We start from the raw sequence: 6,002 nt of genomic DNA, 5'->3' as shown, positions 1-6,002 counted from the left end.
ACCATGACCATACCCTCCTTCGCAACCTCCAAAGGTTCACAGTCGCCTTTTCCAGTGTCCTCACCCACCCGGCCTTGGTTATTTTCGGGGTGGGATGGTGCAATACAAGCTGCGAGTTTGGCTTTTTTTTTCTGATTTCAGCACTAGGAATGATGTTTGTGGTCTGTGTTTTTAATTGTAAGATACACTAAAATTCACCAGTTTCATTGTGCAGTCTGGGGACTTTTCACCCCTGTCCAGTCTCACAGACTCGCGGACTCGCCGGCAGTGCTGGCCCAGAGCTGGGTCCCCATAGGCCTCCCTCAGGCCCCTCTGGCCAGGCCCTGCCCGGCCTGGACTGTGCATCCCGCCTGCATCCTCCCACCATCCTTGCCGTTGTTCTGGAATTGCGTGGCGCGTGGGAACATGCTCCTGCGTCTGCCCCCCTCCCCCGTGGCATCGTGGGCGCCTGCGTTCACTCTCACTGCCGAGCCGCGTCTGTGTGGGGAGGGGTTACGCTGTGTTTATCAGCTGCCTCCTGATGGACTGGGTGGTTGTTTTCAGTTTGGGGCTGTTAGGAAAAGGGCTGCTTTGAACATTCTTGTATAAGACTTTGAGAGGATGTATGTGTTAGTGAGTGTCTTTTTTTTTGTTTTGTTTTGAGATGGAGTTCCGCAGGCTTGTTCCCCAGGCTGGAGTGCAGTGGCGCGATCTCAGCTCACCACAACCTCCACCTCCCAGGTTCAAGCGATTCTCCTGTCTCAGCCTCCCCAAAAGTTGGGATTACAGGCATGCGCCACCATGTCCGGCTGATTTTGTATTTTTAGTAGAGACGAGGTTTCTCTGTGTTGGTCAGGCTGGTCTCGAACTCCCAACCTCAGGTGATCTGCCCGCCTCAGTCTCCCAAAGTCCTGGGATTACAGGCATGAGCAACTTGCACCCGGCCGTGTCTTTTTTTTTTTTTTTTTTTTTTTGAGATGAAGTTTCACTCTGTCACCCAGGCTGGAATGCAGTGCTGTCATCTCAGCTCACTACAGCTTCCCCCTCCCAGGTTCAAGTGATTCTCCTGCCTCAGCCTCCTGAGTAGCTGGGACCACAGATGCCTGCTACCATGCCCAGCTAATTTTTTGTATTTTTGGTAGAGACAGGGTTTCACCATGTTGCCGGGCTGGTCTCGAACTCCTGATCTCATGTGATCCGCCTGTCTTGGCCTCCCAAAGTGCTAGGATTACAGGTGTGAGCCACTGCACAACCAGCTGAGGGTCTTCAATAGACAATTTATTTGGTTAAAGGTATTTCCTTCTCTTCTTAGTTTGCTAAGAGTTTTGTGTTTTGTTTGTTTGTTCGTTTGTTTGTTTTTGAGATGGAGTCTCACTCTGACGCTCATGCTGGAGTGCAGTGGCATGATCTCGGCTCACTGCAACCTCTGCCTCCTGGGTTCAAGCGATTCTCCTGCCTCAGCCTCCCGAGTAGCTGAGACTACAGGCACCTGCCACCACACCTGGCTAATTTTTTGTATTTTTTAGTAGAGACAGACTTTCACCAAGTTAGCCAGAATGGTCTCCATCTCCTGACCTCATGATCTGCCAGCCTCGGCCTCCCAAAGTGCTGGGATTACAGGCGTGAGCCACTGTGCCCGGCTGAGTTTTGTTTTTTTTAAAATCTTGAATGGCTAATAATTTTGTCAAATGATTTTTATGCACCTGCTGGGAAGATCATGTGATTTTTCTCCTTGTGTCTTTTGTCATAAATTGTATCTTTTTTCCATACGCATTAAGCTCACTGTTTTCTAGGACTCTGAGTTTGTCAAGAATGATTATCAGCCGGGCGCGGTGGCTCAAGCCTGTAATCCCAGCACTTTGGGAGGCCGAGACGGGTGGATCACGAGGTCAGGAGATCGAGACCATCCTGGCTAACACGGTGAAACCCCGTCTCTACTAAAAAATACAAAAAACTAGCCGGGCGAGGTGGCGGGCGCCTGTAGTCCCAGCTACTCGGGAGGCTGAGGCAGGAGAATGGCGTAAACCCGGGAGGCGGAGCTTGCAGTGAGCTGAGATCCGGCCACTGCACTCCAGCCTGGGCGACAGAGCGAGACTCCGTCTCAAAAAAAAAAAAAAAAAAAAAGAATGATTATCTTTTTGTATATTGCTAAATAAGGGTGACTAACCTTTTTCTTTGGATTTTTACCTCTACGTTTCTTGGTGAGGTTAATGTTGAGTTCTTGCCGTCTGCCCTTGTCAGGGTCTGGTTATGTCAGGCTCATAGCATGAGTTCTCCAAGAAGAGTTTGAGACTGAATTGTTTGTGCCCTGAGCACTGGTGAAACCACCTGCAGCCCTGCGGGGCCTGGCACTGTCTTGGAGTGTACTTTCTGACCATTGACCTGGCTCCCTGAAGGTTCTGGAACTTTCTGGGTTTCCTCTGCTGGTCTCAATGCTGGTGAATTACTGTTCTAGGAACTTACCAGTTTCACGTAAACTTTCCATTTTATTAGGGTCAAGTTCATCGTATCCTGTCCGTGCTCAGACGTCACCTGCTTTAAGTGCACCCGGTTGAACAGTGCACAGCCAGCTCCCCCGAATCGTGGGTCCAGTCAACACAGATTGAAAATGTTTGGGAACCAAAACAATAAAAAAAAATACAACAATAACAATAATGCAGATCTTAAAAATACAGTAGAACAACTATTGACATAGCGTTTACAGCATGTTAAGTGTTGTAAGTAATCTGGGGATGGCATAGAGCGCGTGGGGTGGTGGCGTGCGCAGCTTCTGTGCAGACTTGACACCACTTCACGTCCAGGACTTGAACACCTGTGGATTTTGGTATCAGAGCGGCGTCCTGGAACTAGTCCCCCGCGGATACCAAGGGATGGCTGTGTTTGTCACCTTCTAACCGTAGTAAATAATTGACCTGTTTGTTAGTTATTGTCTGCCTTCATTAGAATGCTGACTCCGAGGTCTGTGTCTTGTGTTTTCACTGAAGTCCCAGAACTCCTGTCAGGAGCTGCCAGCTGTGCCAGCCAACACAGGAACCACTGGCCACAGTTTAATTAAAATTAAATACAATTAAAAATTCATTCGGTTGGCCAGGTGTGTTGGCTCACGCCTGTAATCCCAGCACTTTGGGAGGCTGAGGTGGGTGGATCACTGGAGGCCAGGAGTTCGAGACCAGCCTGGGCAACATAGTAAAAGCCCGTCTCTACTAAAAATACAAAAGGCTGGGCATGGTGGCAGACGTCTGTAATCCCAGTTACTTGGGAGAATGAGGCACAAGAATCGCTTGAACATGGGAAGTGGAGGTTACAGTGAGCCAAGATTGCACCACTGCACTCTAGCATGGGTGACAGAGCAAGACTCCATCTCAAAAAAAAGAAAAAAATGGGCTGGGCATGGTGGCTCACACCTGTAATCTCAGCACTTTGGGAGACTGAGGCAGGAGGATCACTTGAGCCCAGAAGTTCACAGCCAGCGAACTGCTCTGGATAACAGACTGGGACCCTGCCTCTACTAAAAATACAAAAAGTAGCCAGGTGTGGTGGTGCATGCTTGTAATCCCAGCTACCCAGGAGGCTAAGGTGGGAGGATTGCTCAAGCCCACGAGGTCAAGGCTGCAGTGAGCCAAGATCGTGCCACTGCACTCCAGCCTGGGTGGCAGAGCAAGACGCTGTCTCAAAAAAAAGAATAATAATTATGAGATCCTTCAGTCCCACAAGCCACAGTTCACACAAGTGCTCCACACCATGTGTGGTCAGCAGCTGTGCTGTTGGGCAGTGGAGATGTGGAAGCCCCCAGTGTTGCAGAATGTTCTGGAAGCCTGGCTTTGAGCCTGGCTTCATTCTCTTCATCTTGTTTCTCTTCTCCCTCCCTTAAGTGCCTCAGACATGCCTGCTGATCTCTCCTTATACTTGCCTGGGAAGACTGACTCTACTCTTTCCCTTCTTCCTCCCTTTTTATGTAAAAGTTAACTGAGCTTCAAAGACTATTTAATAAAAAGTGCAGTTTTGGGAAACTGGAAGAGTAGAAATGATACAAATGGGGTAGAAAATGAAGAGCATGAAAGTATTTAATCTCTGTCAGTGAGCCACAGACACTGTAGGTCATCCCAGGCCCCCACTTTCCACAGTCTGACTCCAGCCACCCGTTTCCCCAGCTCAAATAGGAACATGGGAGAGGCCACCGAGGTTCCTGGGGAAGCCTTCCCAGCATGGCAGTCACCCTGGTGCCCCATCCCAGAGACGGGGGTCCCCACGTGGTCCCCTGGGTCCTATGGCGCCTGCTGCCTGTCTTTCAGGTGGGGACCATGTCCCTACCCTGCCCCTCCCTGTCTGTCTACAGCCCCAGGTGCCCTCCCTGGCCCCAACAAGCGCTGCGCGTGCCGTGTCACCATCCTGTCCCCACAGAACGCACGTGTCCTCATCCCCGCCGAGCCTAGTACCAGGCTCAGTGCCTGCACTGCGGCCCTTGGTGCACATCTGCCAGGCGCAGGCAGGTCTGTGACTGGGAGAGAACACAGCGCTCTGTGCACAGCCGCAGAACTGCGGGCCTCTGGTGGCTGCCTCGTGGACCCGGCCCTCACTGCCTTGCCTCAGAGGCCCTGCATTTCCCCAGATCACCCCTGAAATTCACCCCTTCTCCGGGGAGCTTCCACAGACTCACATACTGCCCTCTTGGGCCCAAAACAGCATGATGGGGCCCCTAGCTGCCCCCCACCCCCGCGGGCCACGTGCCCACTCCTGCTGTCTCTGATGCCTTGGGCCTCCCAGGTAGAGCCTGTTCTTCAGAGTCCCTGAAGAACTTTTATTTTAAGCAAAGAAAGACCGGTGTAACCGAGCCAGGCTTGGTACCGCGGGTAGGGTGGGGGCCGTCCGCCTGCACCGCCTGCACTCCAAGGGTAACCCTGTTGTGCTTTTTCTCCGCAGGCGTCACAATGTAGCAGGGACCCCAGGCGTCCTGCTCAGGTAAGTGCGCGTCGGCCAACTGCCCTCCTCTTTCCGCGCCTATAAACTGCCGGACTTTGCCGAGACCACGCTTTGTACATGTGGTGGCCGTTCCTTGCAGCGCCTCTTAAACGCCGGCTCTGAGGACAGGCTGGAGCCGTGCGTGGGTCCTTAGCTTTTCTCGCGGTCAGTACCTCTGATTGACCCCATTCCGCCTTTTGCTCGGTGGGGCTTGGTTGCGAGTTCTAGTCTAAATGGCGGAGTTGTGGCAGTCACACAGCCACGACACGAAGTGAACTAACAGATGCCATTTCTGTGCTAGAAAATGGAAAAAGAGCCAGGGCCGGAAGGAGGGTGCAGAAGCGAGCCCGCGTGCGGAGCCAGGAGGCAGCGTCGCGTGGGAGTGCTGGCCTGAAGCCTCCATGCCCCGGCAGAGGGACGGACACGCGGACGTCTAGCGGAGGTGAGGCCCGCGCCCCCGACCCCAGGGGTCCTGCTGACTCCTTGCCCTGCCCTGTTGCCTGTTGTGGGGAGGGCGGGCGATCATGAGTAGCAGGCGGGTCAGGACTTGGTGCAGCATTCACGGTTCACTGCCGAGTTTTCCTGGCCCTTCCTGTAAGAGTCCAAGATCCAGGGAGCTGTGGAGGGCACAGGGCTTGATGGCAGTGCAGGGTGCAGAGGGCTGGTTTCCTTCCGTCACTGGTTCACTTGGGTGCCCTCCGGACAGCGTGTGGCAGAGGAGCAGTGCGGCGTGGGGGCGCAGCCTGGGGCCTCTGCCCAGTGAGTTGTGAGGCAGTCGACTAGCACTGGGAGATCCTCGGGCACAGGGCAGGGCTCTCTCGCTCCTCCTGGGTGGGCGTGGTCCTCAGGGGCACAGGGCGGGGCTCCCTCTCTCGGGTGGGTGTGGTCCTCAGGGGCTCAGGGCGGGGCTCCCCTCCTCTCCTGTGTGGCCGTGATCCTCAGGTATGCAGGGTGGGACTCCCCCTCCCAGGTGGGTGTGGTTCTCAGGGGCTCAGGGCGGGACTCCCCCTCCCAGGTGGGTGTGGTTCTCAGGGGCTCAGGGCGGGGCTCCCCCTCCCGGGTGG

At 53.9% G+C, this 6,002-nt stretch overlaps 1 protein-coding gene across 3 annotated transcripts in view; it reads left to right on the top strand.

The window, feature by feature from the left end:
* The first annotated feature begins 4,893 nt into the window (after positions 1-4,893).
* The window catches only part of PCGF3 (polycomb group ring finger 3), a 37,718-nt gene continuing 36,609 nt past the window's right edge, over positions 4,894-6,002 (top strand). For 2 of the 3 annotated variants that reach the window (XM_011936803.1, XM_011936801.1), the window contains exons 1-2: positions 4,894-4,938; positions 5,240-5,380. The gene's annotated coding sequence lies outside the window, so the exon portion shown is untranslated. Of the gene's footprint in view, positions 4,939-5,239; positions 5,381-6,002 lie in introns of those variants that run through there. The other variant, XM_011936802.1, reaches the window with a different exon arrangement.

This window comes from Colobus angolensis, unplaced genomic scaffold, assembly GCF_000951035.1.
Source record: "Colobus angolensis palliatus isolate OR3802 unplaced genomic scaffold, Cang.pa_1.0 Scaffold157, whole genome shotgun sequence".
In the NCBI taxonomy this organism is placed as follows: domain Eukaryota; kingdom Metazoa; phylum Chordata; class Mammalia; order Primates; family Cercopithecidae; genus Colobus; species Colobus angolensis.
This window is presented reverse-complemented; position numbering and strand designations above follow the sequence as displayed.